Below are 14,547 nucleotides of genomic sequence, written 5' to 3'. Positions count from 1 at the left end.
GATTGAACAACATTCATTGACAGAATTCAGGAGTCCCCATGGACTGGCTGCAATTGGCAGCAACTTCTCATTTTCAGTGTCCAAATATAGTAAGGTAAGCACAGAGCTGATGCATCCGCTGTCCAGGCTCCGCTTATCAGCAACTTTTTCTTTCTCTTTCTTTTTTACCTTGGAGATTTAAAAGCATAACACTAGAGAGGTGTTTGGTGGAGGAAATTTTAAATAGAAACAAACAAAAAAAAACCCACCAAAAACAACATCAGCAACAACAACAACAAAAAAAGATTAATACAAACAATAGTGACAGAGATTTTGTTTTCAAAGAAGGGGAAATAAATGCCTTACTTAAGCACCCTGAAGTCAGCGGAAAGATTCCCATTGACCTCTCAGAGGAATAGATCAGGTTCTTAAAGATGTTACCAAGTGCCTAAGGAAATGCTTCAAATCATTTATGATATAATCTTGTCCTAAAGAGAGCTTATGCAGAAAAAGCTAGTGTATTGTCTAGGTGGAACTCCTGTTCTAGCTGCAAATCAAATGTCATCTTCAAAAGTCCTAAGGAGCCTCTCTCAGGCTGCACTGAGTTACTACAGATGCCTCTTTATCTGGAATACAATCGCAGTCCCAAGCCTGTTTGCTGTACCAGTCAAAACCATCTTCCAAGAGCAAGACCTGAGTTTGAGCAGTCCGAAGGACCTTGCCATCACACAGTGCCCAGACGTGAGTTCTTCCAAGACCCACTTAGAAAGAGTAAGAAAGCATCTATTATATACATGGTGTGGATATGGTGTATGGTGTGGATATTCGAAGCCAGACTCTTTTCTTACAAGAGTCTGGCTTCGAATGCCACAGACCTCAGTGTTAGTACAGGCTTTTATCCCACTTCTGGTATAAACAGCCCCATTTCATGTCTCATGTGCCATGGAGTCAGAATTGAGTCTCAAAATGATTTCATTTCTAAATGGGGTAACAAAAAAAAGGGGGGGGGGGGACTCTAAAACCTGTAGTTTTCCCTCTGCTACCTCTCACACATGGAAACAATCCCTTTGCAACACACACACACTCCCAAGTGCAGACCCCTATCCTCCACATCCAACCATCAATCAGCAATAAAAGTACTACTGCAGGATTTCCATTTTTTCAGTAAATTACATTGAAATAAAAGAATCCCAAAGTATCAAGTAGAGACAAAAATAGGTAGCACTTTAACAGGGCTGTCATGCCTTTCTGTGGGAGTACTTCTTCAGGCTGCATGAAAGACAGGTTGTTAGATTATTCTAAACCAGTGCCACGACGTACACGTAATTAACAGCACTGTTGCTGCTAAAGTGGCTGTCGAGAAATTACAGGAGATGTCACGGACTTCTGAAATTCCCCAGCAAAATCCTTGCACCCAAAATAACTTCTCAGAAAGCTAGTGATACAGGAGAAGGAAAAGAGGCATTTGGTTTTACAGTGGGTAAATTAGTAAATTAGTTGGGGAACATTCATCGGGAATTCCGTGTCTTTAAACATTTGTATCTTTAGATTTTAATTTCCTGTCTTCTTAATGTTTTTTGTTGTTGTTGTTGTTTTATTTTCTTAAAGCTGATGTTCCAGAAGCAACATGCACCCGAAAGAGAGAGAAAAGTTAACTTCGGATAGATTAGCCCTGTTAGGATCTATCTCACAAAGGCTGTGGAAACGCAGCTGCATTTTGCAGCATTTTTTCTAAGCACAGCTCCCATGCAGCCACGATCACCTGGATCTACGTTATTATAAAGCTTTCTTGAGCCAGTTCAAGGCTACATGGTTAGCAATTAAACGTCTCACGGCAGTTTCATGTTGCTCCCCATGTAGGCAGCGGGCAGATGACCTCATTAGGGATGCACACGACCTCTGTGCCGCGGAGCTGCCGCTGCAGGGAAGGCACAGCCACGGTTGGGTTTCTGCTTCCGTCCCAATCTTTAAACGTTGGCTACTGCTGCTTTAAATATTTATAGCAGACGCAGGAAGTGCGGCTTGAATGTAAGAGAAGGGGAGAGATGGCAAGAATCTCGTTCTCTCCAACTTTTGTTTCACTTTAATCCCTGGTTGCTAGAAGTCAAGAATTTTGATACGATATGGTAGAGCTACAAGTGGGGGCTGTAGGTTGAACAGGCTCTAGGCCCCTTCGCATAGGGTTAAATGTCAAAAGCAGAGGAAGAAGCTGTCTGTGGTGAATATGAATTAAGTTTTCCTTCTCACATCACACTAGAAAAACCATTTGCCACCAGCAAAGGCAGAAAGTTCTGTAGCACTGTGTTATAATGTATAAATTCTGCTTCAAGACATTATAGGGCATAATCATCACTCCTGTGCCTGCAGCAGTGCCCTGTGAATCTGTGAATCAAGTCCAGTGGCATTGTCTCAATTTCAAGGTCTTTGCTTAAAATCTCAGCCTGCTTTTCATCATTTATCCCCCTCCCATTCTTGCCAGACGTAAATAAAGCATTATTAATTACATTAATCAATTACAATGCATCCTGTTCTTATAATTAAACCCATTTGTTGCACTGGAACCTTGCATCATCACGTATGTATGCTACAAGGCAGTTCAGCCAGTTAGTCCCAGCCAGTAATAACATTAGTCAGGAATAATACATCCCCCTCCCTACCAAGGGAGCATCTTTATCCCGTGAGCTCCAGTTCCCAATGGCAAAGGAGCCCCCAGTTATTCCTAGGGAGAAAAGCAGAAGGTTTGAGCTACGTTGGGCAGGAATTACAACCTGCATTATCCAGGGAAACTGAGGCACAGGGAGGTATGAGATATGCTGACATGAGTGCTTGGAGTAAAAGTGCATCTTTCTGTTCTAGCTTCCTACATCACACAAGTTTTTTCTAAAAGCAAACATACCCTGATTAGGCCCAACTCCAACAAGGCTGTGTTACATTATAATGATGGTAGAGCTCAGAAAACAGTTCAGTGAGGAGACTCTGCTAGCTTAAAGTTAGCTTGAAAAGAAAGAAGGGGAGATGTCTTCACCCCTGTTTGTCAATGGATTTGACAGGCTCAAGAGCAAATAGATATTGTTGACGGCTTCTCAAGATAAGAACTTAAATTGCCAAGACATTCCGGATATAGGAATGAGGGTATTTGTCTCTGGAAGTTTCATCAGACCACAATTCAGAGATGTCAGTTAGGAAGGGCAGCACACAGGGGAATGCTGCTTGTCTGTGGGTGTTGGAGCAGGCCTCATGGCTGTATCTGCTGCTGACTTCTTCCAGATATAGAAGATGGAGCTCAGGCTTGATTCCACAGCTCACTGTTGCCTCGGGGAAGACCCTGCCTCGGCGTCCTTCAGGTCACACCTACAGCTAAAAGACCAAGCTGTGCTTTGGCTGATGACACTAAACCTTGACATCCTGTGGTGTGTCAAATGTTGTGACATAGGCCTCAAAACTCAAGTCACAGGGAAGGGAAGCAACAGGCACCTGCACTAAAAAGAGTGATGAACATGCTTTTAGGAAGCCAAGACAGAATGAAAACGATAGAATTGCATAGGTAATAAAAGAAGAAGGAAAACTCTAAATACAGAAAACGTGAAGTTTCATGGCAGTAGCTGCAATTACTTCATAGTTAAAAATTCCAGTCTTATTTCACAGCACTAAAGTTTACAATAACACAGAGAGGGAAATGATCTGAAACCTTACTTTTGCTCAGGCCTTCTCTGAATGGGGTTTTTTCACTCACAGAGACCAGTGCAGTTTGCAGTGACAAGAAAATAAGTACATGAGGTTTTAATCTGCCTTTGTTCTGCATGGGGAAATTTCATAGAAGATGGAGCTGCTGGTTATTTCCATCCTCTAATTAAGATACATAACAATTCTGTTTGGCCTGAAGAAACACCGAAGTATAGACGCATCGGAGCTATGAAAGGGAAAAACTTTTCTTCAAAAGGGATTTTCTAAAATCCTCCAAAATGATACAGCACTCTGGTCCTCTCTGACCTAGCAGTGAGCTGCTATGTGTGTATGCAAAGCCTGGCCTAAGAGCACTGGCTCAGTCTGGCTGCAAAACAGAAGGCATCCAGCATACAAGTTCGTTTGCTCTCCCCCCTTTTGGCCATTTGCTGCAGCAACTGCTTGTACAAAGCCTAGCAAAGCTGGAACATCACACAAGTGGGTCATGAAGTGCCTGCATCAGATAAATTACTGAGCCTGTCACCTGAACACAAAGCAGAACTCCAGGGGTCTGGGCTAACAAGATTATAAAAGCTGATGATGTATAAGGATGGAGAATGTTCCTGCAAATGCTTAATGATGTGAGTAACCTAACTTACACACAGCAATCCTTCGAACAGCATAAAAAGTTGCAGCTGGGTCCCTGTGTAGCATTTGCAATTCTTGGGCAGCATCTTGCATTGTTAATTTTAACTGAAGGGATGTCCATCGGTGTTCTAGGCCATTTAGCAAAGGAAAATTAGATGATAAATCCAAGCTCCTTGGGACTGTAGCTCTGAGGAGTTTCTCAAGGATTTCAAGGAGAACAGATACTGAGTTCATACCTGGGGTGCAGCAATCAGGCCTTGAAAAGTGCAAATATCCAGAGTGCTGCTTGATGAGGAAGGTGAGGTACAGCTCGACCTGCTGGGGATACAGACAGACGGGGCAGGACACTGCACAGTCACACACATATGCTGCTGTAACATGTGATCCTGCCCAAACCAGCACTATTAGAGGAGATTTCTATTCTGCTTTTCTTACAGCAAACTCATTTATATTAATTACCGAGGAGATGCCAAACAGCTCCACTAAATTCGGGTTTGATGCAGGTCTGCTGCAACCTGATCTAGTATCTGACTGAGTGGTTGGTAACCCTGCCCACAGCAAGGGGGTGGGACTGGATGATCTTTGAGGTCCCTTCCAACCCAAGCTATTCTCTGATTGTTTAAATCTCCATGTACATCCTGAGCATAAATAACACGATGCCCTTTTTAAAGCCTCTGCCAGCCAGAGGTCTCCTCACCTTAAAATCCTAAGGCAGAGTTGCTCAGCTTTCCCCATAGACACACCTGAAAGTATGAGCTAAATTTTTCTCTTTGGGGAACAAAAAAACATATTTGGAAATAAAAGTGAGAAAAAAAAACATAAGTCAGTTCTGCACCTTTGTCACATGCTATAGAAGATAAGGTATTTAATTAAAGACGACTGCTCACCTCCAGAGAATCTCAGCTTCCAGCTCCCTTGGGTTCAGAGATTGAGAGGGGGAAAAATTATGAGAGGTACTTAGAAATGTGAGAGTGAGACAGAACTACATTTATTATTTCTGTTGTCATTCAATCTGCTGTTCTTTGAGCATTTGGAGTTGGCAATATTGCTTCCCTGATGGGCAGAACTGCTCATTAATATATGTGATACATCTGCTCTTCATGTTGCACAGAGCAAGCAAAATCAATCCTGGTTTGTGAGTCTGAGCTGGGAGACATTATGGGGGCTGTATCAGACAGTAGTCTAAGCCCAGTTTCTCCATTTCATCACAAACACATGTTCTGAGATCTTTAAGATGTGGTGTCTTCTTCCATTTGTATCTGCTGGAGTTTTACATGTAAAAAGAGAGTTTTTTAACTGAAAATTCAGCCCCTGCTATCCTCCAAGTGGTAACTGATTTATAGCAGCTCACACCTACCTTTGCCTCACTTGGGATGCCTAACCAGTGGCATGGCCAACCAGCCTGCAGCAAGGGCTGCTTCATGGCACGCTGCTGTTTAATCACAGTCACCAACGTCTCACTGTCTAACGTGCACCTCTTCAAAGCACAGCAACTATTTTTTCAGTATAATGTAAGTAAATTTATACTTCAGTTATTCTAGCATCCGTCACAGAACAAGATGCCTTGATTATTTAGATACCTCTAGTCTGCTGGTATAACAATTTATCTGAACAGCATTCACCAGGACAAAAAGAGGAACATCTTCAGTAATAGTGCTGCATCAGTTATCTGGTGCTTGTAAACCTGCCTTCCCGACCTCTTGACAACAAGGGAAATCAGACATTTTCACAGCAGTGGAAGAACTTACTCAATTCTGTTTTATGTAGAACTCCATTTCAGGCCCTAAGGAACTGCCTTTTCATTCTATTGTTGCCCTCTTCTCTTCACCCCGACCTGCCTCTCTATTCCCAAGTTGCTCAGCCTTTATCTTTGCATAAAGAGGGCAGAAGCACGCTATGTTGTGCACTATTCTGAGGGGGGATTCCTGTCACATGAATGCTCCAGCATTGCTACAGCTTGACAGCCATATCTCTTTGAAATATTATTACTGAGCACTCACTACATATTAAAATGCACTAAACGATACGTTATCTGCAGAGGAGAGAGAAAACGTATAAAGGTCAGTAAATAAATTTTGAGAAGCCTGTAGCCTACAGGTTGCCATTTGTGAGTATTAAAGCTTCTAAAATCATTCGAGAATCATAGGTTGCTGTTACTTATATTAAAAAATCTCTGAATGTTTACATGTGCAAAGCCAGGAGATCAAGCACATAACACTGCCCACAGCACATCGAAAGCAAAGACAGCCCCCAGAACTTTGGACAACACACATGGATTCTAGTGAACTTCTTTATGCTCGATGTTTTAAAAGCAAACTGACCCAAAAAAGTTCAGCTCCTGGGAGCAATTACTGCAAGGAGTTAGTTTAGCCATCCACCTACACAGCCATCCTTCTTGTGCTTATAATGTAGGCCTAAACTGCTTGCACTGACAGATTTAAAGCTTTTTCTAATTTTATATCTGAAATACTTAGCTGGGCAGGAGAGCAGAAACCTCACTAGGCTGACAAAACAATACTGTGCATGTCAAATCAGTGCTCAGCTATGGATCTTCTCTTCCACTTCCACAGAGAGTTGGGTGCTCCTCTTTTTTTGCCACTCATCCTCAGTGCCGCTGCAGTGCCACGTATTGCTGCCACAGTTGTTCTCCACTTGCAAAACTTAAAATAAAACCAGTACCAACCCTTCTGCTCCCTCATCAGGCTCTGGAAACATGCACAGACTCCATGTCCTTACCATGGGATCAATGGGAAATCTCCAAAGTCCTTCACTGAATGCACACCTGCACCCATTTAATTCTGTACCTTCCAGTTCTGACCCGTGTACAAACCTCCACGCACAACAGCCAGCACAAAAACACCTGACAGCAACGTCATGGCCTGGTGTCATAAGTCATTCTTTTTACATCCTAAATACCAACTGATTGTTAAAAGGGCATTTACCAAGGTTTACTAAGTACATAGAACATAAATCCATTTGGCATGTAATTAATTCAAAATTACATGAGCACTAAATGTGCAATTAACTCTGCAAGGAATGTTTAGGCCTTTAGCTGGCATTTACAAAGGAAGTTACAAGTTTATTAGCTAGCAATTTATTGCTAAAATACTAGCAATTCATGAGTATGTTGATTGAAATCTAACTTACTATCAGTGTATCGTTATAGGGCAATTAAAGGTCTAAACAACCCTTTCAAGTAAATTAAGAAACAATGCAAGTTTTATGCATTAATAATAATGCTGTTAACCACACAACTAACAGGACTTCTATGCAAGCCCAACAAGTGCACTTCTCATCATCTGGGGAGAACCTTTTCAAATGCACTCAAATGCACTCAGCTGCTTCAGAGACATGCTCCTAACACCAGGGAGACACTGAAAATACTGGGGCAAAATCCTGCTATTGGGATAGAATGGTAGAATCATTAAGGTTGGAAAAGACCACTAAGTTCTCAGAGTCCAACCATCAACCCACCCCCACCACGCTCAGTAGCCATGCCACTCAGTGCCTCAGCTCCACAGGTTTTGGACACCCCCAAGGTCAGTGACTCCACCACCTCCCTGGGCAGCTGTGCCAATGCATCACTACTCCTTCAGAAAAGAAATTCTTCCTAATATCTAACCCTGAACCTCCCCTGGAGCAACTTTAAGCTATTACCTCTTGGATCCCATCGCTAGTTACCTGGGAAAGGAGCTGACCCCAACCTTCCTACAACCTCCTTCTGATAATTGCAATTCAGGATCTCAGAGCCTAGATACCCTTGCGTACCCCATACGTACTCCATATGTACCCCCACCGTATCCCATTTGTACCCATGAGTAGGGGTACACAGGAGCATTTTTGGAGGCATCGCTGGGCTTTACTTCTCATTTTCTTTAAGAACTATCATAATCAACATAACTCCAGCTCAAAACGGAAACCATAGTTTCCAAATCTGATAATCTGGCAAAAGTTGGGATTCAAGCCCAACCTCATGGCCTGGAACTCTTGTTTATGAATAACTAAATACTGAATCTGAGAACCCACAAATTTCTTGAAAATACACACTTAATATGAACTTGGAGACTAACCCTGTTGTCCAAGTCTATTACTTAAGTCCATGGATTCTTCTGGCAGGACATCCAGTTTATGATTACACTTTTATCTCTGTAAAACGTAATCTGGCCATAGCAATGTCAACAGACAGCCATCTGCAGCACATATTTTGCTTCCACTTATAGCCTCCACCCTATGATTCTCTACATGTAAACTAATAATCAGCTCCCATGTGTCAGTACTTTATTGGAGGAAAATGAGAGGTTAGAAAAAATAAAAATAAAAAAGGATAAAATAGCACTGCAATTGATATATAAGGTGGGCATTCTTCCCTCCTACACAGATCAACAATTAAACCCAAAGCTGAGAAAGAACAAGGTGAAAAAGGAAATGCCTTTGTTGATTTCTGTCAGTTATTTTGTAGGGGACTTGCTCGCTTGTTTTTTGAAGAGTTTCAGCTTTTGCTCTGTTTGGGGACACTGGAGTTGAAGGCAACTCCCACAGCCCAAGGCCTGCGGCACTGGCTACTGCTTCTCCACAAAAACCTGCATGCAAATGTTACAGGTGACATTACTTTGAAGTTCTATTCTTAGTTCTCCGCAAGATGTTTAATGACATCCGAAAACATTATCCCAGGCAACACAATTAAGCCTCTCTCAAATCCCTGAACAAAAGATGCCCAGCACTGAGCTGGGGATGCAGCTCGCTGTCAGAGCTCTGCACGTACCCACCTCGTGGTCTGAGCACACTCGGCTTTTAACTCGGTTACAGCTGACCTGCAGACATCATCAGTGTCTTCCTGGGTGTTCATTGCACACAAGGATTAGCCTCTCTCCATTTTCCAAGCAACAAACCAGCAGTGATCAGGGCGGCACGTTGGATTTTCAGTGCAAAATGGCAGTTGAGCACATCAGATGTGGAGAGAAAGAGAGGTTCAACCTCAGGGTGCTGCTGCTGTTTCACCCAGGGTCCACATGACGCTTGGAGGGGCCATGCAGCAGGACAAACACTCTCTGCTGAGCCTTTGTTTTATATACTAATGCCGGCAGTTTACATGCAGCCTTCATTCGATCCCAGCAAGGCCCTGTTTTCCCAACCTCCACCTGTTCCTAAGGCACAGGGCGTTTGTCTCAGCCCAGACTGATGGAGCAGCGGGGGAAAAGCTGATGGGGGCTGCTCCATAGAGATGCCTAACCCCAGAAGATGTACAAGAGGCACTGATATGCACAAATATATTCATGAGCAACAACAAGAGAGCAAGATTTACTGGTGCCTGCCACCGAGCCCTGAGTTATGACGAGGACTGTGTCAGTTGAGCTATTTTCAGTGTTCTTTTGTTTAGGGTTGATTAGAAGTGCAGGCTGAGCCACGCGGCTCCCACTGGCAGCCTGATAAATACGGGCACGGCAGCTTTGTTGATTGTCCTCCCCTCCTCTCCCTTTCACTCCCTCTCCTTAAAAATGCATTTCCAAACCCGCTCCATTCATTCTCCAGTCAGGCCACCAAAGGAAAGCAGAATTTACTGGAAGGCCTCTCGCTTTCTGAAGGCTATTTAGGGAAAGTATGAGAAACAAGAATCCCTTGGGAAAATCCTGTCTGAAAAAAAAAAAAAAAAGAAGAAAAAAAAAACCAAAACCCAACCAACGTGTTTGAAAAAAATCAAATACAAACACTAGCCATGAATATACCACCATGCCACCAAATAAAAATAATCCTCAGAGCTTACACAGAGCTTTTTGACTCTGCAAAGCAAACATTAACCAATTAGTTAAAGCTAAAGCACAGGCGTTCAGGTCAGCTGTGCACGGAGCCCCGTGCTGTAGGTCTGAGCTCCCAGACTCCGTGCGAGCACTGCAGGCTGCGTACCACGAGAACGTGGCCACCGGGCTGCACACGTTTCTTCTGGGGAAATTCAGATATCCGGGAAGATTTCCCCACTACTCTTCTGTTACTAAAATGCCTCGTGAACATATTCAGAAAATAATCTTCAGTAAATACGGATGCTTTTAAGCAGTCCCTGCACCATCCCTGCTCCCCGCAGTAGCTCTTTGGAGCAAGCAATTCTTTTTAAGCTTGAAGCTTAGCAGAGCTAGGAAATCAAATACCTGAAGAGCAGCTTGCTGAACCTGGAAGTCTTCTGGCTCTAAAACAAACACGCTTCTATCTCTTTAAATCTGCTTCCTCGTAACCACAAACATGTATGTTTTTCATAAAGCTCTGGAAATTGTACGGGACCCCAGGGAAGGTACCAAGTGGAAACCCTGATATCTTGAGACTAGAACTCTACTAGTCCTGCGGTACAATGTGCTGTTTGTAACAATTATAATAATACACCTGTACTACCATTGTCAGTGTGGAGTAGCCACATGGGGTCTCATTAGTATTGTATTAGGACTGCATGGGGAAACGGATAATGGCCCATAATGAAAAATGCCAAATTTTCTATATAATAAAAATGAACTTGATTAATGAAAATCACTTTCAGGGAAAGAGTTACAGCGTTGTTAGAAATAAAAAATGATGTATTAATCCGACACTCTTACAGATGGTCCCAACCTCCTGACAACTGCTATTCATTTGAGATGCTATTAGCATGCATAATTATGCTAATTAAGTTGTAATTAAGCACCAATTCTTCAGAGGGCTTTTTTTGTCTATCATTTAATACAACTCAGCTTCAAAGAGTGCTTAAAGCTTTACACAGTGTTTCATGAGAAAGGGGTTCCCAAGTTTCTTAGTGAAGATTTAGCAGCTGAGCTATGGAACCGGGCCTGTAATCTTTGTTTTGGTTCAAGGGAAACCAGTAAATTGAAGCAGGGCCTGCCAATTGTTGATAAAATAATTAACACTTTCTGCTAAAATAGCACAGTTCACACTAGGACAATTATGAAAAGGAGAAAAATGGTATAATTATCAATGGAGCCAACACCAGTGGCCTATTATGGCTGCTACCCTCTAATTTGAAAAAAAATAATAATTCATTGAAAAGTAGATTGCCATAAATAATAATAATGGTCCTGACTTGGATAGACTTACTCGTATCATACTCTGTCCCTCATTCCAAGAGCACTCCTGCAGGCTTCATTTAAATAACAGAACAAAGTGCATGAGCTCAGTTTAAATTGATCTGAAAAACATTTTAATTAAACCACATCCAACCTCAATGTGAACACTCCTGCTTCATTTTACCATACACCTGTTTCCAGGTGATCCAAGATCTGATCCAGGAAAGAGGTTGAGATAAAGCCACTGTTATTTCAGGATTTCTACTGTTTTAATGTAATTTTCCCATTTAAAAAATGGTAGCTTTGGGTGTCAAAATCAGATGCAGAAATAATTATCTTTTTGACTCTTCCTTTTTAATATTTGCATTCACAGTTTTATTAAAATGGGAGAAATCTCTGAAAAACAGGCAGGAGCCCAAACCTCTGCTCACAATTGCTGGCAAATCCTTTCCTCCTCTTTGCAACAGCACTGGGCAGCACTGTGAAAGCCATATTCTTACAACTCCCCATCTCCCACTGCATAGCACAGTAGATCTCCTGTTCGGGCAAAAACCTACTGCCACACTCAGTCAAAGGAAGACTTTTATTTTTAACTGATTCAGCAGGTTTCTTGTCTTGAGAGCAGAGCTGAAATGGCAAACAGCTTCTCATGATAAAAAATTAAACTATGTACTGTACGTGCAAGTTGACACTGTGAGTATCCAGGCTTGGCCAATTTCCTGGGACCCAAACATTTGGCTTTAATCCTCATTAAAGCAGCCTTCAGGAGGAGCATTTTTGCTTCCCCTGTACTACAGACCCCATCCCAAATATTAAGTACGTTGCCAATAAACCCTAAATCATTTTGCCTCACATGGAATGCTGTGATATACAGAGATAGACCTGAAAGTACATAACTACTTTTTAAAAGTAAATGGAGAACACGCACTGTAAAATCAAGAGCCTCTACACTAACCAGATAAACACAACTGGTTGTTGTTAAGAAAAAGGCCAAGAGGGGATTATCTAAAATACTGGTATGCTGCTGACAACTTGGCTATCTCTTTTTTATTATTATTTGTATAGGGTTTTTTTGTTTTTAATTTAGTACTCTACTGTATCATCTGCTCTAAATTCAAATTGGGCTTTACTTCTCAGGTAATTCAAGTTCTCGAGCACCCGCTGGGCTGTTTGGCTCCACTTTCCATTAAAGCAGTAAAAACAGAATTGCCCTCTTCTCCCTGGGATTGGGATGCTTTCAACCTTTGGGTCTTCAGGAATGAAAAATAAAGCGGAGACAGAGGATTTGCCTTTTTGTCTCAAAACGAACTGTGAAATGCTAAAGTAGGCTGGACTGCTTTGAAAACAACTGATAAACTCCACTTAGCCAGATGCCAGCTAGAAATCCCCTGAACAATGTCTGGAGCCAGATTATCAGATTCTTGCATGAACAAGTTCATAGGCAAAATGTGCACGATTTCCATATGTATTTTTCCACTCCTAAACATGCAATCTTTGTAGTGTCATACACTGAACCTTCTTGCAAGCTGCTACATATGCAGACTTACTTGTGTTAATGTCTAACTTCAGGGCCCTGCATTCTTACTTTTGTTCAAAAGCAAATAAAGGTTCTTTCAATGATATAGGAAAAGCCATCAAAACAACAGCAAATGCGCATGCTGGGTAGTTTAGCCCTGATTATTCACTGTTTTGATAAACAAAACATCTACTTCAAAAATAACACTGGCACACCCTGTGTTAAATATAAGGATGGGCACACTGAAGTAATTATCTCAGGTCTGTAACCCCACATTCAGTTTGCTCCAAGAATCCCTCACCATAAGCCATGACTAAACTGTGCAGTGGTAGGAAATCCAGCACCAGTACCATGCAAAGACTTTTTGATGATGAAAAAATATCTCAGATTCTGTCCAAAAACGTTTCAGTCACCTACTGATGCACAGAGGCGTCTTCCCAGATTTGCACCACTGCCACTGACTTTCCAGAGGTCATTTGCAATCCACAGCAAGGAGGATATGTGGAGTTTCCTATACTTTCCTCATTCTTTTGCAATGCACCATCACCAAGCAGTGCAACACAGCAGGACCCCAGCTGTCCATGTGTCCCAGTCTCAGACAGACCAGACCTCCTCAAAGCACTGTGTGATGCCAGCCTGCTGCAAGGCCACCTGCAGTTCATACAGACAGGACCAACATTTTAGGTGAAAGCAATTAGCTTAAGATCCCTTAAGATTCTCCTTAAGATCCTTATGATCTTCTATCAAGGCCTTCAAAATCTTATCAAGTCAAAAGCTCAGACTCAAAGTAACCTTGTTTTGTGGAGGACTAATGTTCCCTGCGAAAGCAAACCATTCATTCATTAGGGATGCAAAGAAATCTGGGAGGAACTCTCTGTTAGGGGGAGCACACATTTCTGAATCTTGCCACTTTGCTGAGCGTCAACTGAACACATCTACACTGCTGAATTTTGTCCTAAGTTCTTGTCTCTCCTACTCTTTATACATTTCCTAAACATGCATATTTCAACAACTTTTGCCAAAGTGGCATTTTACCTTGAGCTTGTTGGGGGCAATCCTACCTTCAACATTAAAGCCTTTGCCGAGACTCCAGAAGAGTTTATTTCCTGTTTGTGCTAAACACAGACAGCCCACAATCTGCTGCCAAGCCTGGCACCACAAGCTGCATGGAATTCCAGACCAGAACAGGAAGGGTACCATGTCTGCCTGTAGAGATCTCCACCAACTCCAATTATTGGAGCCATTAGTTTAAGTCATTCTAGTGCATGCCTCCCCATCTTGGTACATGCTTTGTATTCCAGGGTGGGCTAGTTCGTAAGACAAGTTATCTACAAAACCAAGATGTGCAATACATTATATCTGCTCAAAAGGAATGAAATAGAGAATGTTTGGAAGCTTTTAACTCAAAATACTTTGTGCATTGGGCTTAGTCTGCTGTACGTCAGCTATGCTGAAAACTACCCGAACTACAGGAAGCTAGTCCAAAGACAACAAATGCAGGTTGATCTTTCAATACAGATTGTATTAAAAGAAATCATGTGTTCTCTGAATGTCAACCAACCATTGAGTATTGGCAAAAAGTAATTTCTTTAATAGCAAGGTTAATTGAAATACCATTGAAAGCTGATTTTTATTGCGCAATCAAAATGAGCAGCTTTATCTGAAAAATCCAATTGGCATTGAAAAAAGTTTCTAGCTGAA

The sequence above is a fragment of the Cyrtonyx montezumae genome, unplaced genomic scaffold (assembly GCF_038088225.1).
Source record: "Cyrtonyx montezumae isolate F1298 unplaced genomic scaffold, pur_monq_1.0 scaffold_17, whole genome shotgun sequence".
Lineage (NCBI taxonomy): Eukaryota > Metazoa > Chordata > Aves > Galliformes > Odontophoridae > Cyrtonyx > Cyrtonyx montezumae.
Note: the sequence above shows the minus strand (reverse complement) of the source record.